Raw genomic sequence first — 25,677 nt, 5'->3', positions numbered from 1 at the left:
ATCTCTCTTCAATTGTGGTGCCCAGAATTGGACACAATATTCCACGTGTAGTCTAACCAAGGCAGAATCGAGGGAGAGCATGATCTCCCTGTTAATTATCATTTGCAGCTGCTAATCTAGGTCAGCAAGTAAGTTTGAACCATACCCGGTGGGGTATAACTGTATGTGGTTTAGAATATAGTTCAGCTCTATGCTCAAAAAACCTTTGCCCTGAGGAGCTTATGCACACAGCATTGTGCTCAACCATTTGCGCTGCTCATTTGAAGGAAGATGAAGAAGCCTTGCTCTTTGCATTCTGTAATTCTTACAAGGACTATGTAACTTTGTTGCACTGTTTATTTTGTATGCTACACTCTGCAAGTTTATGTTTTGACTCTGCTGACAAGAGCAGTTTTCTTTTCTTTTTCCTCATGCCTTTGTGTCAAGTTTCTTTTGCATGGGACCAGACTAAATTCCGCTTAATCGCTTTAACGGCCAAGGCTCAATGCTATGTAATCGTGGGAGTTATACTTTGGTGAAGCACAAGCATACCTTGGCTAAGAAGGCTCAAGTCCTTGTAAAACTACAACTTGTAGGATTCCATAGCTATGAGCCATAGGGGTTAAAGTGGTGTCAAACTGCATTCATTCTACGGTGTAGACGTGGAGGACAATATTATGTGCTTTAACCTGTTTGCAAAGAACTTACCTATTGCAGATCTCAGAGGCAGTGGTGCGATCTTGAGCAGAGGGCAGGATCAACACTCGGAAGTCGTTCAGTGGAAGAGAAACCTGCAAAAGAAAAGAAAATATGATGCACCCATTCTACTTGGAGCCTTTATTCGGTGCAAACAGGTCCCATAAACAACCCAACTCCCTGTATCACAAATAGAGAAATGCAAAGGATGGGTTGCTGTTTTTCAGGCTGTACTGCCATGTTCCAGAAGCATTCTCTCCTGACATTTCACCTGCATCTATGGCAGGCATCCTCAGAGGTTGTGAGGTCCTCACAACCTCTGAGGATGCCTGCCATAGATGCAGGAGAAATGTCAGGAGATAATGCTTCTGGAACATGGCCATGCAGCCCCCAAAACTTACAGCAACCCAGTGATTCTGGACATGAAACCCTTCGACAACACAATGCAAAGGATGTCATTAACTCTTCCGATGAGAATAACGAAGACAAAGTATGACCTTCCCGGTAGACTCTGCTGTGGGTAAACTATAAGAGCCAAAGAGAACCATATCTAGATTGTTGTTGTTGAGTGCCTTTCATGTCGACTCCGATTTATGGCAATTTCTACAGATGCATCTACACTGTGGAGTGAACACAGTTCTGGAAGCTTTTAAACAGAGGCTGGATGGCCATCTGTCAGGGGTGATTTGAATGCAATATTCCTGCTTCTTGGCAGAATGGGGTTGGACTGGATGGCCCAGGAGGTCTCTTCCAACTCTTTGATTCTATGATTCTATGATTGATTCTATGACACTACTTGGATTGTCATAGCTTATTGCTATGGAATCCTAGGAGTTGTAGTTTGGTAGGACACCAGCACTGTTTGGCAGAGAAGGCTAAAGACCTTGCAAAACTACTAAGTGCATATATACTGTGGAATTAATGCAGTTCGACACCACTTAAGCCGCCACGGATCACCACTATGAAATTGTAGGAGTTGTATGTATTGTCGAAGGCTTTCATGGCCAGAATCACTGGGTTGTTGTAGGTTTTTTCGGGCTATATGGCCATGTTCTAGAGGCATTCTCTCCTGACGTTTCGCCTGCATCTACGGCAAGCATCCTCAGAGGATGTGAGGTCCGTTGGAACTAGGAAAATGGGATTATATATCTGTGGAATGACCAGCAGAGAGGAAACAATCAAGGACATCTAATCACCACTTAACAAAAGATTGACTCAGGCACTGCCAGGCCATCAAATGCTAATCCAGGTGGTCAGTTGAAACATTCACACCTAGCTCCAACAGATAAGAGTTCTTTGTCCCACCCTGGTTATTCCACAGATATATAAACCCATTTTCTTAGTTCCAACACACCTCACTACCTCTGAGGATGCTTGGCATAGATGCAGGTGAAACGTCAGGAGAGAATGCCTCTAGAACATGGCCCGAAAAAAACCTACAACAACCCTGTAGGAGTAGTAGTTTTACAAGGTCTTTAGTCTTTTCTGCCAGAGAGTGGCAGGGCCTCACCAAACTGCAAATTCCAGAATCCCACAATATGGAGTCATAGCAATTCAGGTGGGGTCAAACTTAAGACAGGCATTGTGAGCCATCACGACATTGCTGCCTTTAATAGGCTTTCTACTAACTGCAAATTTATTATCTCTTAAAAACCTGCTATATAAGGTGAATAACATTATCTTCCATCTCCCAAAATAGCATACACTTAGACTGTCAAGGTAGGATCACTTTGGATCTCCCACACTGGAAACTTGAGCGGCACGTCAAGGTCCTATGGCAGAGCAATTTGAACGTTGGACGATGACTTTGGAGACCAGGGTTCGAATTTCTGCTCAGCCTTGGAAACCCATTGTGTGGCCCTGGGCAAGTCACACTCTCAGCCTCAGAGGAAGGCAAAAGCAAAATGCAAAGAAAACTTTGTGTTTGGTCTGCCTCGGGGTCACCATTAGTTGGAAATGACTTGAAGGCACACATCAATGATGGCAAAGTAATCCTAACTTAAGTGACTTACAAAAATGGTTGTTTAAGGAACTGTATAGCCCATTTTCTATTTCTAGAAAAAGTATCTCTCTGTGCAGGTTTTACAATATAAAACCAGAAAAGTGAGCACCAGATGATATCAAGACACAGTGGAAGCAGAAAGAGCAAACTGCAAAGAGCTAATATAATCTTCTGACTAGTCTATATATATAAAAATGTTCTATGCGTAATGAGTTCCTTGAAAACAAAAGAACAATTGAACGAAATCACACCAAATTTGGCAACAAAACGTCTCACCACACAAGGAGTGACCATCACTCAAAAAATTATGATTTTGTCATTTGGGAGTTGTAGTTGCTGGGATTTATAGTTCACCTACAATCAAAGAGCATTCTGAACTCCATCAACGATGGAATTGAACCAAACTTGGCACACAGAACTCCCTTGACCAACAGAAAATACTGGAAGGGTTTGATGGGCATTGACCTTGAGTTTTGGAGTTGTAGTTCACCTTCATCCAGAGAGCACTTTGGACTCAAACAATGATGGATCTGGACCAAGCTTGGCACAAGCACTCAATATGTCCAAATATGAACACAGATGGAGTTTGGGAGAAATAGACTTTGACATTTGAGAGTTGTAGTCACTGGGATTCACAGTTCACTTACAATCAAAGAGCATTCTGAACCCCACGAACGACAGAATCAGGGCAAACTTCTCACACAGAACCCCCAGGACCAACAGAAAATGCTTAATGCCATCCAGTCCAACTCACTTCATCAGGGCAAGAAAACATCATCAAAACCCTCCTGACAAAGAGCCATCCAGCCGTAGATAGATAGATAGATATAGATAGATAGATAGATAGATAGATAGATAGATAGATATGATTCACCCACAGAGAGATATAGTATCATAGATTTGAAAGGGACCCTTAAAGAAGGACAATTATATGTTGCATGTTCCAGAGTAGGCAAACCACACACTCTCCACATCAACACTGACAAAGAAACATCAAGAAATACTGTTTACTCATAAGCATAAAGAAATTACTTATATTAGAAACCAACACTTTCTCATTAGTTTATTTTCCAGATCACCAGACTGGGCCACAGCAACGCGTGGCAGGGGACAGCTAGTAACTACTATTGTTGATAGCAGGGAAGACAGTGAAATCCAGCATAATTTTTATTCCTCCCAGATCTGATCATCACCATCATTGTTGGAACATGTAAGGAATCAGTGCGTGTGTGTGTCAACTGAAAAATAAGATGCATGAAGCTGATTGGTCAGGCTGAGCCTGGGTCTATTGGATACTGTTACATTTTTGTTCAGGCTTGAACTATGCAAGTGTTTGGAGCAGCAGAGGGAGACGAAGAGAGACAGAGTTTGGAGTGTGCTCTCGCTTCATGAGCTGTTGAGGGAGTTTATCTACATGGAAAATGAAAGACCATTTTAAATCTCTCATAAAAGGACATTATGTGAGTTGATACAACTGATCACATATGTGTTGCACTCTGTCTTTAAAACACCACACATTCATTAGGGAAAAACAATCCTTTTATTGAAGATAAGTAAAAGCAGCCAAGTAAAAAATGCATTTTAAAGGAATAGGGAAATCCAGTTAGGTAAGAAGATAAGCAGGGACCAATTAGTCCAAGGTAAAGTTCAGCAATATCCAAAAACAAAGTCCACACTTCTCTAACAAAATCCAAAGAATCTGGAAATGTTGATCCAAGTATGTAATCACAAGAGACAAAAAGCCAAACTACTGTTGCTGTGCTGTGCTAATAATAGAATACATTGTATACACACGTAATATTAATAATATTATAATGTAATACAGGGGTCCCCAAACTAAGGCCCGGGGGCCAGATACGGCCCTCCAAGGTCGTTTACCTGGCCCTCACTCAGGGTCAATGACTTGAAAGCACACAACAACAATTCTATCTCATCAGCCAAAAGCAGGCCCACACTTCCCATTGAAATACTAATAAGTTTATATTTGTTAAAATTGTTCTTCATTGTAATTATTATATTGTTTTTAAGTGTTTTTTTGCACTACAAATAAGATATGTGCAGTGTGCATAGAAATTCATTCATATTTTTTTCCAAATTATAATCCGGCCCTCCAACAGTTTGAGGGACTGTGACCTGGCCCTCTGTTTAAAAAGTTTGAAGACCCCTGATGTAATACAATATAATACTAATAATAATACAATAATTATATATTTTACATGTAATATTACTAATAATATTACATTATAGTGGTATAGTAGAATATAGTAATATATAGGATTAAGGGGGCATTTGCCCAAGACTTTTGAAAGGCGTCAAGTTAGAGAGTGCCGTTTTCCTCAAATGTTAATTAATATATTGTATACATATAATATACAGGGTTAGTCAAAATGCATAGGCCAATAAGCCATTCAATTGAATGGCTTATTGGCCTATGCATTTTGACTAACCCTGTACTACTACTACTACTACTACTACTAATAATAATAATAATACAATATGCTCATTATATATTTCATATTACATGTAATATTACTGATAATATTACAGTATAGTGGCATGGTACAACATGGGAATGTATGGTACTAATATTGTGCTATGCTAATAATATAATATATTGTATTTACATATAACTTATAAGCCGCTCTGAGTCCCCTTCGGTGTGAGAAGGGCAGCATATGCACATGGATATAGCGTGCTTGCCATTATTATTATTATTATTATTACTACTACTACTACTAATAATAATAATAATACATTGTGATGCTTCTGCTTACAGTCCCCTGGACCTTCCTGCTGGTGAGCTCCAAAGGAGTCTCTCTTTCCCTATTTCTTCATTGCCTTTCTCTCTCTCTCCATCTCTCTCCCTTTGGGCTTTTCTTTCTTTTCTCCATCCCTTCCCAAGCCTGGAAACTGTCAAAATGCCCTCAGGGAGTTGTAGTTCTACAGTGTCATGAGCCTTCTCTGCCAGGACCAGCCCTTGCAACCCTTTCCTCATTGGTGCAGAGAAGGGAAGGGAAAGGAAGGGGTCTTTGTGGCCACTTGCCACCCCTGATGCTGATGCTGAGCACAACGTCATGCGATGCTAATGAAGCCATCTCCATGGAAACTGGCTCCTTACCCCTCGCATCCAGCATCCAGCCTTTGTGGCTTTTTGAAATTTCAGCCGCACATCATCGGTCAGACCACTCCACTCCCTAGAATGTGGCATTCGTTTGGTGCACCACATTTGCTGTGCCTACATAGTACACACAGGGGCGGCTCATCCATTACACGAAGTAAGTGGTCGCAGAACACTTTTTTTGCCAGGGGCGCAGAGGCGCCTCTGTAAATGCCCCTCGACCTCCACTTGAGGAGCGCCCCCTCAGCTCACAACAGCCCTAGTAGTCCGGGGGGAGCCTCGGCTTTCTTGCCTCACTGCCGGGCGATCCTCTTCCCAAAGGGGCCGGGCCCTTGAGCCTCGCCTAGCCCCTCTCATTCCTACTCCACCTGGCCACCGAGTGCGCGAGCAGAGCCGGTGCTCAATCGTTCTCCGCATTCGATCCCTTCCCCATGACTGGCTCCTTTTCCCAATCCCCTGGCGCTCCACCCGCCTCTTCTCCTCTCCCCAATCCGCAGGTGGGCCAAGGGGAGGAGCCGCCACACCTGGCCCATTTCGGGTCCGGAGGTGTGTCTGAAGACCCCAGCGTGCGCACCAAAAGTCGCCTCTTCTCCTGACTTTCTCTTCAGCCATTGGGACCAAGAGAGAGAGAGAGAGAGAGAGAGAGAGAGAGAGAGAGAGAGAGCCCCTCCAGCTGGAGGTATCTCCCACCTCCGCTCCCTCCTTTGTTTCTGCGCCTACCTTCAGGAAAGGTGGGCATCTCCACCTCTGTCTCTCTCTCTCTCTCTCTCTCGGTCCCAATGGCTGAGGAGAAAGTCAGGAGAAGAGGTGACTTTTGGTCTTCAGGCACGCCTCCGGACCCAAAGCGGGCCAGGCAAGAGGGCAAATGCGGCAAGTGTAGTTACTGGGATGTATAGTTCACCTACAATCAAAGAGCATTCTGAACTCCACCAATAATGGAATTGAACCAAATATGGCACACAGATCTCCCACGACAAACTGAAAAAAATATATCAATGATTGGTTGGGGGGGGGGGGGGTGCCAAAATACTGTTTGCTGTTGAAAATTACCTAGGGCCGCCTCTGAGTACACAGAAAGTTATAATGATGGCTTTGAATGAATTAATTACTCAGTCCGCAAATGCCATAAGGGAAAACAGATACTGAACAAGAGTGCAAGGGACCGAGCTCTGGAAGCGTTCCAGGATTCATGGGTTAAAACCTCATTTGACGTCAGTTGTTAACTTTGAAATCTGGAAACGTGTTAAATGTGAGTTGCAATGAAGAAGGTCATAAAAATGTTACCCACATATTATATTTATGTCGATGCATCCAGAGAACGGAAGAGGAAAAGGGAGAGCCAGCCTGGAGAGTATGGTGATTCATAGGCTTGGAGGGAAACTCACGAGGCATCTAGTCCAACACTCTGATCAAGGCAGGATTTCCAGCGATCCTGCTTAGCTTCCAATACCAGATGGGAATCTAGTGCTGTACAATTAGTATTTAATTGTCATGCCACTGTTGTCATACCCTTTTGCCAGCAGGACTGCTGACCAATAAGTCAGCGGTTTGAAACCAGGAAGAGTGAGTTGAGCTCCCTCTGTCAGAGGAGACTCCCACAAGGATGGTAAAACATCAAAACATTTGGGCATCCTCTGGGCAACGTCCTAGCAGACGGCCAATTCTCTCACACCAGAAGCGATTTGCAGTTACTCAAGTTGCTCCTGGCCTAAGAAAACATAGCATATTGTAGATAAAATTCCATCTTATTATGAATTAACTTCAAACTACAAGAAAGGAGATTCCATCTGAACATGAGGAAGAACTTCCTGATTGTGAGAGCTGTTCAGCAGTGGAACTCTCTGCCCCGGAGTGTGGTGGAGGCTCCTTCTTTGGAAGCTTTTAAACAGAGGCTGGATGGCCATCTGTCAGGGGTGATTTGAATGCAATATTCCTGCTTCTTGGCAGAATGGGGTTGGACTGGATGGCCCATGAGGTCTCTTCCAACTCTTTGATTCTATGATTCTAAAATTTTCTTTTTGAAAAGAATGGAACATTTATTGAAATCCTGGAAAGTTTTGAAAAAAACAGGTGGTTTCTGGATTGTTTTGCTGGCACAGCTTGGCGCAACATAATTTTGCAACGGATGGCAACCAGCTTCTAGTTAAACAAGATCTGGGCGGCTGGCTCACGGAGCGCAAGCAAGATGCCCCCGTTCTGGGACGCAGGCAGATGACATTTTCGTGTATTTTCTGGCATTTGCAGACTTCTCCCTTCAATGTTAGCAAGGAGCGGGGATTCGACAGGCACAACAGTTTGCAACAGCCGTGCGGCGTTCGGTTGGGAATGGCAGTGCCAACAAGGATATTGTGCCAGAAGTCATGCATGCCCAAAAATAGGCAAATGATTGGGAAAGAGATTCGAACCCAGGACTCCAGGGCCATAGTCCAACACTCAAACTACTAAACCACACTAGAGTTGTAGTTCATGAAATCTGGAGAGCACCAGGCTGTGGAAACTGAGTCCAACTCGTAGTTTTTATCATTGGCATTATTATTATTATTATTATTATTATTATCTACTTATTTCTTGATTGCAGCATAACTAGGAAGACCGAGGAGCAGGCCCGTAGCCAGGATTTCGTTTTGGGGGGGGCTAAAAAATTTTCAGGGGGGGTTTCGGGGGGGGCTGAGGTTCGGGGGGGGGGGCTGAGTCTGAGTGAAAGAGTGTCTACCCTAACAAACCTTTTGTATCATTACCCCAATACCCCCATACATATGGGATATATTGAGTATGGTGATCAAATCATGATATTAATAAACATAACAGTTTAAATAATGCACCAGTAAGGCCTTTTCGCGAACCACCATGAGAATTTCGGGGGGGGGGGGCTGAAGCCCCCCGAGCCCCCCCCCTGGCTACATGCCTGCCGAGGAGCATATAATGCTGCTATGTTTCAGATATCAAGAGAAAAATTGCTTTTTGGATGCAGCAGGAAGCTTCCAAAAGAGCCTTTTAAGGCATGGCCAGGTTTGATGCTATTTGGCGACTAGCCCTAAGAGATGCCCCTGCAAAGCAAGAAAAGGGAAGGAACTAGCAAGCAGGAACACTTCGGTTCACATCTGCCTTTAAGCCAGGTATGGGTCAACGCAGGTCCGAGGGCTGGATGTGGCCCCTTGGGTTCTTTTTCGCAGGCCCTCCTCTCTCTCACCATCCTATCCTTCCTTCTCTCTTTCTTTCCGCCTTCCCTCGCTCTTTCTCCTTCCACCTTATCATCCTTCCTTCCTTCCTCCTTCCCTCCCTCTTTCCCTTTCACCCTTTCCTTCTTCCTTCCTTCTTTCTCTCCCTTTTTCTCCTCCCTTCCCTTTTCTTTCCTTCCTTCTCTCTTTCCTTTATCCTTCCCTTCCCTCCTTCCATCTTTCTCTTCCTCCCTCCTTTCCTTCTCTTTATCCTTCCTCCTTCCTTTCCTTCCTACCCTTTTGTCTTTCCTTCTTTCTCTCTTTCCCTTTCCTTCCCTTCCTTCTCTTCCACCCCTCCTTCTCTTTTTCCTTCCTCCTTCCATTCCTTCCTTTCCTTTTGTCTTTCCTTCCTTCTCTCTTTCCTTTATCCTTCCCTTCCATCCATCCATCTATCTATCCATCCATCCTTCTCTTCCTCCCTCCTTTCTTTCTCTTTTTCCTTCCTCCTTCCATTCCTTCCTTTCCTTTTGTCTTTCCTTCCTTCTCTCTTTCCTTTATCCTTCCCTTCCATCTATCCATCCATCCATCCATCCATCCTTCTCTTCCTCCCTCCTTTTCTTCTCTTTTTCCTTCCTACTTCCCTCCCTTCTTTCCTTCCTTCCCTTTTGTCTTTCCTTCCTCCTCTCTTTCCTTTATCCTTCCCTTCCATCCATCCATCCATCCTTCTCTTCCTCCCTCCTTTCTTTCTCTTTTTCCTTCCTCCTTCCATTCCTTCCTTTCCTTTTGTCTTTCCTTCCTTCTCTCTTTCCTTTATCCTTCCCTTCCATCTATCCATCCATCCATCCATCCATCCATCCATCCATCCATCCTTCTCTTCCTCCCTCCTTTTCTTCTCTTTTTCCTTCCTCCTTCCTTCCCTTTTGTCTTTCCTTCCTTCTCTCTTTCCTTTATCCTTCCTTTCCATCCATCCATCCATCCTACTCTTCCTCCCTCCTTTCTTTCTCCTTTTCCTTCCTCCTTCCTTCCCTTTTGTCTTTCCTTCCTTCTCTCTTTCCTTTATCCTTCCCTTCCTTCCTTCCTTCCTTCCTTCCTTCCTTCCATCCATCCATCCTTCTCTTCCTCCCTCCTTTCCTTCTCTTTTTCCTTCCTCCTTCCCTCCCTCCCTCCCTTTTGTGTTTTCTTCCTTCTCTCTTTCATTCCTGGCCTTGAGATTCCTAGAAAGTACATTTCAAATCAAATCCATGAATAATTAAATCTGCAAAAGTGAAATCCACAATTGTGGAGGGATTGGTATATAAATACTCCAAAGTCCAAAATGTTTCTGGTCCTAAACAATTTGGATTAAAAAAAATACTCAACCTACATATTCATTTCTGCTTCGGAACTCACTTTGGTATGGAATTTTGGGTAGTTGCAAAAGCTACCCAATGTTTGGAGCTCAGCGAGAGCTGTATGCAGCAGAATAAGCACCCAGCATCCATTCACAGCTGCTGGAATGAAACTGGGGCTCTAAACTTTCTAAGATATCCCTTGAACTGACAGATGCCTGTCTCTCCCTGTTGTTTCCTTCTGCTTCTCCCGTGTATTTGCTGCAGAAGAACCTGTCTGAAGATCAGCAGCTCCTTCGTTAAGCTGCAACGAACCCAACTGTGCCATCGGAAAGACAAGGCTAAAAGCCTTGGAAGGAGCTGTTCATACTGAAAACTCAAAACTTGGGTGCATCTACACTGCACAATTAATGCAGCTTGACACCACTTTTACAGCCATGGCTCAGTCAGATGTAATTATGATGTGGGTTGCAGTTTGGTGAAGCTCCAGCACTTTTTGGCTGGATCTAAAAGGTAAAGGTTTTCCCTTGCTCATCTCCATTTCTAAGCCAAAGAGCCGGCGTTGTCCGTAGATGCCTCCAAGGTCATGTGGCCAGCATGACTGCATGGAGCACTGTTACCTTCCCACAGAAGCGGTGCCTATTGATCTACTCAAATTTGCATGATTTTGAACTGCTAGGTTGGCAGAAGCTGAGGCTAACATTGGGAGCTCACCCCACTCCCCGGATTCGAACCGCCAACCTTTTTGATTGGCAAGTTCAGCAGCTCAGAGGTTTAACCCACTGTGCACTACCATATAATCCAGCATCTGAGTCTACACTGCCATGTAATCCAGTTCAAAGAAGATAATCTGGATTCAGAAACTGGATTATATGGCAGTGTAGATGGGGCCTTTGACAGAGAAGGCTGGGGCGGTTTCCATTGTGGCCTGGATCCGGACTTGTGCTTATCATAGAATCATAGAATCAAAGAGTTGGAAGAGATCTCATGGGCCATCCAGTCCAACCCCATACTGCCAAGAAGCAGGAATATTGCATTCAAATCACCCCTGACAGATGGCCATCCAGCCTCTGTTTAAAAACTTCCAAAGAAGGAGCCTCCACCGCACTCCGGGGCAGAGAGTTCCACTGCTGAACGGCTCTCGCAGTCAGGAAGTTCTTCCTCATGTTCAGATGGAATCTCCTCTCTTGTAGTTTGAAGCCATTGCTCCATTGCGTCCTAGTCTCCAAGAAGCAGAAAACAAGCTTGCGCCCTCCTCCCTGTGGCTTCCTCTCACATATTTATCCATGGCTATCATATCTCCTCTCAGCCTTCTCTTCTTCAGGCTACACATGCCCAGCTCCTTAAGCCGCTCCTCATAGGGCTTGTTCTCCAGACCCTTTATCATTTGAGTCGCTCTCCTCTGGACACATTCCAGCTTGTCAATATCTCTCTTGAATTGCTTCCCAACTTGTGATTCTTCCTGTCCCCATTTGAGGCTCAACTTGAGCAAGACTTCCCTTCCCCGCTTCCTTTTAATTGAATCTCGAAGGGCCCAGGTGGAGAAGCTACAAGCATGACCTGGATGTATGTCATTTCCTCCCTCTCCTTTTTTGGAGATGGTTTCAACTTTTAGAATAAAGAAGAGCCAGAGGCAACAAAAGTATAATTTGATTCCAATTAATTGACATTATGTGGGCCATGCACCCCATACAGGCACAGAATTAGGAGAGACTTCTCTTCGTGTTTTTAGATGACCAAGTTCTGTCAAAGTTTCTGGACATTAGAAGGAACTTCCTGACAGTAAGAGCTGTTTGGCCATAGAACCAATGGCTTAGAAAGATGGAAGCTAGATGCTCCATCTATTTCTGCAATGCCAGAAATACAACTTAATGGTGTAACATTAGAAAATGTGGACCATTTCCACTCCCTTGGCAGCCACCTCTCCACAAAAGCCAACATTGACACTGAAATACAACACTGCCTGAGCTCTGCGAGTGCAGCATTTTTCCGAATGAAGCAGAGAGTTCTTGTGGGTTTTTTTGGGCTATAGGGCCATGTTCTAGAGGCATTTCTCCTGACATTTCGCCTGCATCTATGGCAAGCATCCTCAGAGGTAGTGAGGTCTGTTGGAAATAGGACAATGGGTTTATATATCTGTGGAATGGCTGGGGTGGGGCAAAGAACTCTTCTCTGCTGGAACTAGGTGTGAATGTTTCAACTGACCACCTTGATTAGCATTTTGAAGGCCTGCCTGAGCCTGGGAAAATCTTTTGTTGAGAGGTGTTAAGATGTGCCTGGTTGTTTCCTCTCTGCTGTTTTGCTGTTGTAATTTTAGATGAACAAGCCTGGACACAGCATATTATTTGAGAACACAGAAATGCTGGACCACTCTCACAACCACCATGTCAGACTACACAGAGAAGCCATTGAAATCCACACGCATGTGGACAATTTCAACAGAAAGGAGGAAACCATGAAAATGAACAAAATCTGGCTACCAGTATTAAAAAACTCTAAAATTACAACAGCAAAACAGCAGAGAGGAAACAACCAGGCACATCTTAAGTTTGCCTGTGTCTGTGTTAGAGCAACTTTAGGGCTGGGTTGTTGTACGTTTTTTCGGGCTATATGGCCATGGTCTAGAGGCATTCTCTCCTGATGTTTCGCCTGCATCTATGGCAAGCATCCTCAAAGGTGGAGCCCCCGGTGGCACAGTGGGTTAAAGCACTGTGCCAGCAGGACTGAAGACCGACAGGTTGCAGGTTCGAATCCAGGGAGAGGCAGATGAGCTCCCTCTGTTAGCTCCAGCTCCTCATGCAGGGACATGAGAGAAGCCTCCCACAAGGATGATAAAACATCAAAAATCATCCAGGCGTCCCCTGGGCAACGTCCTTGCAGACGGCCAATTCTCTCACAATAGGAGCGGTTGCTGCTGACACGACAAAAAAAATATCCTCAGAGGTAGTGAGGATGCTTGCCATAGATGCAGGTGAAACGTCAGGAGAGAATGCCTCTAGACCATGGCCATATAGCCTGAAAAAACCTACAACAACCCAGTGATTCCGGCCATGAAAGCCTTCGACAATAACTTTAGGGCTGCTGTCCAAATGCTGAACCTCATCCTCCCAAAAAACTTTAAAGTTCACATCAAAGTCCGGAGAGACATGGAAGACACTGCAGTGTGTGTGTGTGTCTGTTATGTGAGAGACTTGTGACAAGCTGTGCGCCCGCCCCGTTTGCTGTATTTGAAGTTCTGCACAGGGCCCTTGCGAATACGGTGCCCCAGGTGCTGTTTGCTAATTAACTTAATTCATCTCCTGAACGGATACCTAATTAAGGCAGTCCGAGGGGCCTGGTGCTCAGGGGACCTTGATTCCCGGCCAACTCTTTTGTCATCGCTGACATCATCACGGGGACAAATCCCAGCGGCTCTGCCTTTGTTTGGTGGCGACTAAAAATAAAAAACGTCAATACAGGACGGGAAGCAGCGTCTGGAGATGAAGCAATTTTGCCAAAGGAAGGAAAAGCTCAAGCAGATCTGGGAGGGAAACCAACTGAGTTGTTGTAGGTTTTTTCGGGCTATATGGCCATGTTCTAGAGGCATTCTCTCCTGACGTTTCGCCTGCATCCTCAGAGGTTGTGAGGTCCATTGGAACTAGGAAAATGGGTTTATATATCTGTGGAATGACCAACAGGGAGGAAACAATCAAGGGCAGCTAATCACCTCTCAACAAAAGATTGCCCCAGGCACTGCCAGGCCATCAAATGCTAATCAAGGTGGTCAGTTGAAACATTCACACCTATCTCCAACAGATAAGAGTTCTTTGTCCCACCCTGGTCATTCCACAGATATATAAACCCATTTTCTTAGTTGCAACAAACCTCACTACCTCTGAGGATGCTTGCCATAAATGCAGGCAAAACGTCAGGAGAGAATGCCTCTAGAACATGGCCATATAGCCCCCCAAAAAACCCTACAACAACCCTGTAGGAGTTGTAGTTTTACAAGGTCTTTAGTCTTTTCTGCCAAAGAGTGCATCATCTCCTGACGTTTTGCCTGCATCTATGGCAAGCATCCTCAGAGGTAGTGAGGTCTGTTGGAACTGAGTCTGAATCAGAGCAAACCATCAAACCCTGGACTGGAAATCATAGAATCCAAGAGTTGGAAGAGACCTCATGGGCCATCCAGTCCACCCCCATTCTGCCAAGAAGCAGGAAAATCACATTCAAAGGACCCCCATCCAGCCTCTGTTTAAAAACCTCCAAAGAAGGAACCTCCACCACGCTCCGGAGCAGAGAGTTCCACTGCTCAACAGCTCTCCTTAGAGTCAGGAAGTTCTTCCTCATGTTCAGATGGAATCTCCTTTCTTGTAGTTTGAAGCCATTGTTCCGTGTCCTAGTCTCCATGGAAGCAGAGAACAAGCTTGCTCCTTCCTCCCTGTGACTTCCTCTCACATATGCATGGCTATCATATCTCCTCTCAGCCTTCTCTTCTTCAGGCTAAACATGCCCAGCTCCTTAAGCCGCTCCTCATAGGGCTTGTTCTCCAGACCCTTGATCATTTTAGTCGCCCTCCTCTGGACACATTCCAGCTTGTCAACATCGCTCTTCAATTGTGGCGCCCAAACAAGCTTGCTCCCCCCTCCCTATGACTTCCCCTAACATATTTATACATTGCTATACAGAGGACAGGAGTAGGATTCAAAATGATCTTGACAGATTAGAGAGATGATTGGCCAAAACTAACAAAATGAAGTTCAACAGTGACAAATGCAAGATACTCCACTTTGGCAGGAAAAACAAAATGCAAAGATACAGAATGGGGGACAATGCCTGGCTCGAGAGCAGTACGTGTGAAAAAGATCTTGGAGTCCTCGTGGACAACAAGTTAAACATGAGCCAACAATGTGATGTGGCGGCAAAAAAAGCCAGTGGGATTTTGGTCTTCATCAATAGGAGCATAGTGTCTAGATCTAAGGAAGTAATGCTGCCCCTCTATTCTGCTTTGGTTAGACCACACCTGGAATATTGTGTCCAATTCTGGGCACCACAATTCAAGAGAGATATTGACAAGCTGGAATGTGTCCAGAGGAGGGCGACTCAAATGATCAAGGGTCTGGAGAATAAGCCCTATGAGGATCGGCTTAAAGAGCTGAGCATGTTTAGCCTTCAGAAGAGAAGGCTGAGAGGAGATATGATAGCCATGTATAAATATGTGAGAGGAAGCCACAGGGAGGAGGGAGCAAGCTTGTTTTCTGCTTCCTTGGAGACTAGGATGCGGAACAATGGCTTCAAACTACAAGAGAGGAGATTCCATCTGAACATGAGGAAGAACTTCCTGACTGTGAGAGCCGTTCAGCAGTGGAACTCTCTGCCCCGGAGTGTGGTGGAGGTTCCTTCTTTGGAGGTTTTTAAACAGAGGCTGGATGGCCATCTGTCAGGGGTGCTTAGAATGCAATATTCCTGCTTCTTGGCAGGGGGTTGGACTGGATGGCCCATGAGGTCTCTTCCAACTCTTTGATTCTATGCAACATTCTTGTTATTTTTATCAACTTATACCAGCCTCAGTGTGAATACCTTTGTGGTCAAAGCATTATTCAAGTCAGCTTTTAACAGTCTCTAAGAAAACTATCATGACACAGAGTATGTTACTGCACAACCTCTCAATAATAACTCAGCCTGTTTATTATTAATATGGTGGCAGTGGGAATCTTTTGAATAATCATTTTAAGTCTCTCAGTTCCAGTGGTTTCCAGTTCTTAACTTTTAAATATACAGTTGGTTCAGCAACCATACTCCCTCTATATTTTGGTGACTGGTAGTGGTGGTATCATCGTTATAATTTGGCTGAGCAGCATTGGGATTATTCTATATAGGTTTCCCTGTCTGATAATTTAATTTAAAATCTTCTCTACTACTCAGCTGTGTTGTTATACATGACTTCCCTGGATCTAGGCACTAGACTCCTATGGATGCAGGCCACAATCCCATTGGCTTTTTAGCTGCATCAATTACATTCCTGCTGATTTTTTTTAAAAGGATAGCATCTCTAATATGAACAGTAAAGGGTTAAGGTATTTCAGTTTTAATTCTAAATACAAACAGCATTCTAGGAAAGAAAAAGTGTGTGACATGAATCTCCCATCTTTTCGCAGCCATCTGTGCAGAGCGTTGGGTATGCCACCAATCTCGCCCACTGACTTCCATTCGATGCAAGGTATGGAATGACTTCTCATGTGAGCTGGATCTTCGGCACAGAAACACCCTAAGGCTTGACACTTTGTTAGTCACATATGCATATGAAAACGTGATTGCACTTTAGGTCTGTTTATCACATGAACCCACTATTCCACGAGAGTCGTGTTATCATTGATAGTGGAGATATATATACATACACACACATTGAGAACCTTTGAGATTGCAACTCACTTCAGTAACACATTGCGTCAATTTGCCAACCCTTGCTCCCATAATCATATTTTCTATACATCTTTGTAACCCCATAATTTCCATCTTGGTGCAATTGCACAGACAATTGGCGAAGTAACAAAGTATATTCCATGTATTGTCGAAGGCTTTCATGCCTGGAATCACTGGGTTGTTGTAGGTTTTTTCGGGCTATCTGGCCATGTTCTAGAGGCATTTTCTCCTGACGTTTCACCTGCATCTATGGCAAGCATCCTCAGAGGTAGTGAGGTCTGTTGGAAGTAGGGAAAAGGGTTTATATATCTGTGGAATGACCAAGGTGGGACAAAGGACTATTGTCTGCTGGAGCTAGGTGTGAATGTTTCAACTGACCACCTTGATTAGCATTTAGTGGCCTGGCAGTGCCTGGGGGGAATCTTTTGTTGAGATATATAAACCCATCTTCCTACTTCCAACAGACCTCACTACCTCTGAGGATGCTTGCCACAGATGCAGGCGAAATATCAGGAGAAAATGCCTCTAGAACATGGCCATATAGCCAAGAAAAACCTACAACAACCCAAAGTATATTCCCATGCACAGATTCGTAACTATTAGATCATCCACTTAAATCCCCGGAGGACTAAGGTGGATGATGCAAATACAGAATCATAGAGCCACAGAGAATCATAGAATCAAAGAGTTGGAAGAGACCTCATGGGCCATCCAGTTCAACCCCATTCTGCCAAGAAGCAGGAATATTGCATTCAAATCACCCCTGACAGATGGCCATCCAGCCTCTGCTTAAAAGCTTCCAAAGAAGGAGCCTCCACCACACTCCGGGGCAGAGAGTTCCACTGCTGAACGGCTCTCACAGTCAGGAAGTTCTTCCTCATGTTCAGATGGAATCTCCTCTCTTGTAGTTTGAAGCCATTGTTCCTCGTCCTAGTCTCCAGGGAAGCAGAAAACAAGCTTGCTCCCTCCTCCCTGTGGCTTTCTCTCACATACTTATACATGGCTATCATATCCCCTCTCAGCCTTCTCTTCTTCAGCCTAAACATGCCCAGCCTCCTTGTCGAAGGCTTTCATGGCCGGAATCACTGGGTTGTTGTAGGTTTTTTCGGGCTATATGGCCATGGTCTAGAGGCATTCTCTCCTGACATTTTGCCTGTATCTATGGCAAGCATCCTCAGATGTAGTGAGGTCTGTTGGAACGAGGAAAAAGGGTTTATATATCTGTGGAATGACCAGAGTGAGACAAAGGACTCAGTTGAAACATTCACACCTAGCTCCAGCAGACAAGAGTTTGCTCCAGGCGCTGCCAGGCCATCCTATGCTAATCAAGGTGGTCAGTTGAAACATTTACACCTAGCTCCAGCAGACAAGAGTCCTTTGTCTCACCCTGGTCATTCCACAGATATATAAACCCTTTTTCCTAGTTCCAACAGACCTCACTACCTCTGAGGATGCTTGCCATAGATGCAGGCGAAACGTCAGGAGAGAATGCCTCTAGAACATGGCCATATAGCCCGAAAAAAACCTACAACAACCCAATCAAGGAAGAGGTCTCTTGTCTTGGAAGCATTTTAGCGGAGTGTACCTCCCTTGATTGAGATGCACACGTGTGTGTTGTTGTGCCATAACTAAAGCCCATTCCTCTCCAATTTCCGCTTTGCTGGGGAGAACCCAAACTACCTCTCACCCCAAGGTAGGCTTTCCAAATGAAACCATTACAAGGCAGAATAGGTTAGAATCATAGAATCAAATCATAGAATCAAAGAGTTGGAAGAGACCTCATGGGCCATCCAGTCCAACCCCATTCTGCCAAGAAGCAGGAATATTGCATTCAAATCACCCCTGACAGAGGGCCATCCAGCCTCTGCTTAAAAGCTTCCAAAGAAGGAGCCTCCACCACACTCCGGGGCAGAGAGTTCCACTGCTGAACGGCTCTCACAGTCAGGAAGTTCTTCCTCATGTTCAGATGGAATCTCCTCTCTTGTAGTTTGAAGCCATTGTTCCGCGTCCTAGTCTCCAAGGAAGCAGAAAACAAGCTTGCTCCCTCCTCCTCCCTGTGGCTTCCTCTCACATATTTATACATGGCTATCATATCTCCTCTCAGCCTTCTCTTCTTCAGGCTAAACATGCCCAGTTCCCTAAGCCGCTCCTCGTAGGGCTTGTTCTCCAGACCCTTGATCATTTTAGTCGCTCTCCTCTGGACACATTCCAGCTTGTCAATATCTCTCTTGAATTGTGGTGCCCAGAATTGGACACAATATTCCAGGCGTGGTCTAACCAAAGCGGAATAGAGCATGGGGAGCATGACTTCCCTAGGTCTAGACACTATGCTCCTATTGATGCAGGCCAAAATCCCATTGGCTTTTTTTGCCGCACATCACATTGTTGGCTCATGGACTCCAAGATCTTTTTCACATGTACTGCTCTCGAGCCAGGCATTGTCCCTCATTCTGTATCTTTGCATTTCGTTTTTCCTGTCAAAATGGAGTATCTTGCATTTGTCACTGTTGAACTTCATTTTGTTAGTTTTGGCCAATCATCTCTCTAATCGTTTTGAATTCTGCTCCTGTCCTCTGGAGTATTGGCTCTCCCTTCCAATTTGGTGTCATCTGCAAATTTGATGATCATGCCTTCTAGCACTTCATCTAAGTCATTAATGAAGATCCTGAACAGGACCAGGCCCAGGATGGAACCCTCCTGATGGCACTCCACTCATCACTTCTTTCCAAGATGAAGAGGAAGCATTGGTGAGCACCCTCTGGGTTCGTCCATTTAACCAATTACTGATCCACCTCACCGTAGTTTTGCCTAGCCCACATTGGGCTAGTTTCCTTGCCAGAAGGTCATGGGGGACCTTCTCATCCCAAGGAAGGCTTTCCAAATGAAACCATTACAAGGCAGAATAGATTAACTAATTAAATGCAGCACGGTGCCTTTGGCAAAATATATGCCAATAACAGACGAGTTTCTTAATTGCTTGATCCTCTCACAGAGGCAGAAATGGGACATCCTGCTTTGCATCTGCCCATCTTTGGCATGAGGTTGCTTTGACGTTGTATCTGTGTATGAGCCTTTAAATCACCTGTCCACTTATGGCAACTCCATGTATTTTGTAGGAAACGAATAATTGAAGGTTTTGCCAGTAGCTTTGCAAAGAAACCTAACAAATATATTTTATGACTTCTGGTTGGGCTGACAGCAATTAAAATGCCAGAGAAGGCAATGGTTCATAGCCCAGAAGTGATTGATGCTCATGGATGATGCTCACGAGGCTTGAAAGAGTCAAGCAAAAATAGATGTTTACTGCGTATCGGTGCTTTTTGAAGAAATCAATCTGCTAATATCCTGCTGAGGCCTGACAGCAGTGACGTGGGCATGATCCGTCCCCTTTTCCCTGCACTGATGAGCATCAATGTCCAGTCGATGGGAACAAATTGGACCCAATCCTGATGCCCACACTGCCCTGAAGTTGCAGTTCTGGCTACTGGCATCCTCAGAGATCTGTTGGAGTGAGGCAAGTGGAGTGTATGTCCAAGGTGGGAGAAACAACCCTTGTCTGCTTGAAGCAAGTGCGAATGTTGCAGTTAGCAAGCTTGTACAGCATTGAGTAGCCATGCAGCTGGAAAGTCAATCAGAGATGGTATCTGCATAGAGGTCACCTGGCCTCTGTTGCCTGGAGGCACCCTCTGTTTGAGAGGTGTTGCCTGGCCCTTGATTGTTTGCTGTCAGGGTTTCCCCTGTTTCCAAGTCATGTTTTTTCTTTACTGTCTTGATTCTGGTGTTTATGAGTCTGATTCCGATGGATATAGAATCAAATCAAAGAGTTGGAAGAGAGCTCATGGGCCATCCAGTCCAACCCCATTCTGCCAAGAAGCAGGAATGTTGCATTCAAATCACCCCTGACAGATGGCCATCGTGCCTTTGTTTCAAAGCTTCCAAAGAAGGAGCCTCCACCACACTCCGGGGCAGAGAGTTCCACTGCTGAACGGCTCTCATAGTCAGGAAGTTCTTCCTCATGTTCAGATGGAATCTCCTCTCTTGTAGTTTGAAGCTATTGTTTCACGCCCTAGTCTCCCAGGAAGCAGAAAACAAGCTTGCTCCCTCCTCCCTGTGGCTTCCTCTCACATATTTATACATGGCTATCATATCCCCTCTCAGCCTTCTCTTCTTCAGGCTAAACATGCCCAGCTCCTTAAGCCGCTCCTCATAGGGCTTGTTCTCCAGACCCTTGATCATTTTAGTCGCCCTCCTCTGGACACATTATTCCAGGTGTGGTCTAACCAAAGCGGAATAGAGCATGGGGAGCATTACTTCCCTAGATCTAGACACTAGGCTCCTATTGATGCAGGCCAAAATCCCATTGGCTTTTTTTGCCGCCACATCACATTGTTGGCTCATGTTTAACTTGTTGTCCATGAGGACTCCAATATCCTTTTCACACGTTCTGCTCTCGAACCAGACATCGTCCCCCATTTTGTATCTTTGCATTTCATTTTCCCTGCCTAAGGTGAGTATCTTGCATTTGTCACTGTTGAACTTCATTTTGTTAGTTTTGGCCTATCATCTCTCTAATCTGTCAAGATCGTTTTGAATCCTGCTCCTGTCCTCTGGAGTATTGGCTATCCCTCCCAATTTGGTGTCGTCTGCAAACTTGATAATCCTGCCTTCTAACCCTTCATCTAAGTCATTAATAAAGAAATTCTAGACCACTCTGACAACCATGGAAATCCTAGATCACGCTGATAACTGGGCTGTGGCATAGGTAGCTGAGAGCTAGCTGCATTAAATCACTACTGACCGAGAGGTCATGAGTTGGAAGCCAGCCTGGGTCAGAGTGAGCTTCCAGCCATTCATCTAGCTTGCTGTCAACCTATGCCGCCCGAAAGACAGTTGCATCTGTCAAGTAGGAAATTTAGGTACCACTTTATGTGGGGAGGATAATTTAACTAATTTACGACGCCATAAAACCTTCCAGCACCATGCAGAAGAATGAGGATGTACTCCATCAAGGGCTTGGTGTCACAAGTGGACGGTGAAGCAGCAGCTCCCCAAAATCGAGCTGGAATCGAGCATACCCTCATGAAGCCTGAAAAGCTGCAATCTTAAATTGCCTCTGTGTCTGTCTATATATGTTGCATGAATGTTTGCAATGTATATGAGCATTGCAATCCGCCCCGAGTCCCCTGCGGCGTGAGAAGGGCGGAATATAAATACTGCAAATAAATAAATAAATCATGTCACACTACACAGAGAAGCCACTGAAATCCACAAGCACGTGAACAATTTCAACAGAAAGGAGGAAACCATGAAAATGAACAAAATCTGGTTGCCAGTGTTAAAAAACTGCCAACAGAACCTCTGAAGATGCCATTAGCGACAAAGCCTGACTGCTTTAAATAAAGAACAACACTCAGAAAACAGGATTTCCAGACAGGACACAATCAGAGCTAGCTAACACCTCCTAACAACGGATTCCCCCAGGCAGGAAGCAGCCAGGCTTTGAAGCTGCAGTGCTATTCAGTGCTGATTGCAGCATTCACACTTGCCTCCAGCAGACAAGAGTTCTTTCTCCCACCCTGGACATCATTCCACAGATATCTAAACCTCTTTTGCCTAGTTTCCAACAGACCTCCAACTTTTGAGGATTCCTGCCATAGATGCAGGCAAAACGTCAGGAGAGAATGCTTCTGGAACATGGCCAGACAGCCTGGAAAACTCACAACAACCCAGTGCTTCAAACCATGAAAGCCTTCAACAATGCAAGTAATCTCTATGACACAGTCATTCTTTCCTCTCACATCAATTCAGGTGAAATGTCAGGAGAGAATGCTACTGGAATATGGCTATGCAAAAAACTCACAGACCTCCAACCTTTGAGGATTCCTGCCATAGATGCAGGCAAAACGTCAGGAGAGAATGCTTCTGGAACATGGCCAGACAGCCTGGAAAACTCACAACAACCCAGTGATTCAAACCATGAAAGCCTTCAACAATGCAAGTAATCTCTATGACACAATAATTCTTTCCTCTCACATCAATTCAGGTGAAATGTCAGGAGAGAGTGCTACTGGAATATGGCTATGCAAAAAACTCACAGACCTCCAACCTTTGAGGATTCCTGCCATAGATGCAGGCAAAACGTCAGGAGAGAATGCTACTGGAATATGGCTATGCAGCCCAAAAAAACTCACAGCAAACTCATAAAAGCCTCCGACAACACATGAGAATGGTGTTTAAATATGTGAATGGAAATCCCATTGAGGAGGGGGCAAACTCGTTTTCTACAGCTGCAGAGACTAGAACACAATGGAGCCATGGATTCAAATTGCAGGAAAATATATTTCCCCTGAACTGTCGAAAGGATGCCTTTACAGTAAGAGCTGTTTAATACTGGAGTCCAGCGGCGTCTTCTCTGAAACAGAAGCCGGATGGCCATCTATCAGGAGGGTTTGGATTGTATTCTTGCATGGCAGAATGGGATTGGTCTGGATGTCCCTGGGGGTCCTTTCCAATTCTAGGATTCTGATAATGAGTTCTGTTGATAAGGGAACAAACACTGGATCCTTCCAAAACGCTTTAGGCAGCTCCTAGTTGATCACACTTTGAGGTGAGAACAGACGAGCTCTCGCAGGCACAGATTCACACTACGGAACCTGACAGCTTTTCACAGTTTCGTCTCTCCCCGCTAGACGCTGCCGGCTTAGCGCACTACCTGTTACCGCAGCAACAGGAGGCTTTGGAAAAGAGCATTTCTGCCCAGTCGATAACGGCAGGCTGCCAGCCTCAAGAGCTGCCTCTCTGATCCCAGCTCAGTTGCAGAGTTTTGCAGGGAAACCAACCACCTGGTACTGACATGACTGGGAGCAAAGCAGGGATGAATTATCTAAAGGTGCCAGATCTCGTCTGATCTTGGAAGCTAAAGAGGGTTCGCTCTGGCTGGAGCTTGGATAGGGGACCACCAAAGAGTCCCTGGTGCCGTAGGCTATGTTTCAGAGGAAGGAACTGGGCAAAACCACCTCTGAGAAGTCCTTGTCTAAGAGAACCTTGTGAAATTCATGAGGCAGCCATAAGATGAATGGTGAAGAAGAGAAGTCAGAGAGGAGATATGATGTTGTTGTTCATTCGTTCAGTCGTCTCCGACTGTTCGTGACCTTACGGACCAGCCCAGGCCAGAGTTCCCTGTCGGCCGTCACCACCCCCAGCTCCTTCAAGGTCAGTCCAGTCACTTCAAGGATGCCATCCATCCATCTTGCCCTTGGTCGGCCCCTCTTCCTTTTGCCTTCCACTTTCCCCAGCATCATTGTCTTCTCTAGGCTTTGTCGTCTCCTCATGATGTGGCCAAAGGACTTCAACTTTGTCTCTAATATCCTTCCCTCCAGTGAGCAGCCGGGCTTTCTTTCCTGGAGGATGGACTGGTTGGATCTTCTCACAGTCCAAGGCACTCTCAGCACTTTCCTCCAGTTCAAAAGCATCTCTCTTCCTTTGCTCAGCCTTCCCTAAGGTCCAGGTCTCACATCTGTAGGTTACTACAGGGAATACCATGGCTTTGATTATGCGGATCTTTGTTGCCAGTGTGATGTCTCTACTCTTTACTATTTTATCGTGAGAGGAAGCCACAGGGAGGAGGGAGCAAGCTTGTTTTCTGCTTCCCTGGAGACTAGGACACGGAACAATGGTTTCATACTACAAGAAAGGAGATTCCATCTGAACATGAGGAAGAACTTCCTGACTGTGAGAGCTGTTCAGCAGTGGAACTCTCTGCCCCACCACACTCCGGGCCAGAGAGTTCCACTGCTGAACGGCTCTCAGAGTCAGGAAGTTCTTCCTCATGTTCAGATGGAATCTCCTTTTTTGTAGTTTAAAGTAATTGTTGTGCATCCTAGTCTCCGGGGAAGCAGAAAACAAGCTTGCTCCCTCCTCCCTGTGGCTTCCTCTCACATATTTATACATGGCTATCATATCTCCTTCTCAGCCTTCTCTTCTTCAAGCTAAACATGCCCAGCTCCTTAAGCTGCTCCTCATAGGGCTTGCTCTTCTTGGCAAATAGGTGTCTTGACCTTCACAAACTCTCCTGAAAAGCTCTATTTTGATGGAACATACATCTCCTATCTAACTGCTCATTATCCACCCGGATTTTCAGTTTCATCCTCTGAACTCTGAATTGTCACTGACCTTGTTTCCCCAATGATCTGCCTTTCAGGAATGTGGCTTTCAGACACAGATCACTCATTTCAGGGCTTAAAATCTTTTGCTGGCTCTCCTGCTGACTTGCAGACCCATAATCCCCAGTGTCACCAGAATGACTAACCGGCCCAGGATCCCCAGAGAAATCAGGTGTGGCGTAGTCAAGGGCTGAACTACAACACCACCGCAACACCCTACACTTGGAAGGCAATCAGCCTCGACTACAAGGGATAACTTATGATGATGATGATGATGATGAAAGACCTCAAGAGGATTACGCTTCACCAGACTTCCAGTTAACAGAATATCCCACCACTCAATGATCAGGAAATCTTTCCTAATGTTTAGATGAAATCTCTTTTTCTACATTTTTAATCCATTGCTCCACTCTGTCCTAGTTTCCAGATCATCAGAAAACAAGCTGCTTCCTTCCTCAATGGAACAGCAAACATTTCAGATATGTAAACATACTACCAGGTCCCCTCTCAGCCATCTTTTCTTCAATCTAAACATATCCAGTTCCCTAAAGGTGGTTGAGAGAGTGACACCTTTGCTTTCTTACGGTTCAACAAACACAAACTTTGTTTCATGCACAAAATTATTAAAAATTGTGTATAAAATTATCTCCAAGCTGCGCAAATAAAGCAGGCATGACCAAACTTCGGCCATCCTCCAGGTGTTTTGGACTTCAACTCCCACAATTCCTAACAGCCGGTAGTTGAAGTTCAAAACATCTGGAGGAGGGGCAAAGTTTGCCCATGCCTGGTCTAAAGTATATACAAAGTGTAAGTGAATTCTGTGTTTAGACTT

General features: G+C 45.0%; 1 protein-coding gene across 2 annotated transcripts in view; it reads right to left on the bottom strand.

Annotated features, from left to right (window-relative positions):
* GNG2 (G protein subunit gamma 2) overlaps window positions 1-25,677 on the bottom strand; it is a 74,152-nt gene that overhangs the window by 17,274 nt on the left and 31,201 nt on the right. The window contains exon 2 of one of the 2 annotated variants that reach the window (XM_060753279.2): window positions 688-770. The exons of the other annotated variant lie outside the window; for it this stretch is intronic. The gene's annotated coding sequence lies outside the window, so the exon portion shown is untranslated. The remainder of the gene's footprint in view (window positions 1-687; window positions 771-25,677) is intronic. 2 annotated transcript variants of the gene reach the window in all.

The sequence above is a fragment of the Anolis sagrei genome, chromosome 1 (assembly GCF_037176765.1).
Source record: "Anolis sagrei isolate rAnoSag1 chromosome 1, rAnoSag1.mat, whole genome shotgun sequence".
Lineage (NCBI taxonomy): Eukaryota > Metazoa > Chordata > Lepidosauria > Squamata > Dactyloidae > Anolis > Anolis sagrei.
The sequence above is the reverse complement of the archived record's forward strand: the minus strand, read 5'-3'. Positions and strand labels throughout refer to the sequence as shown.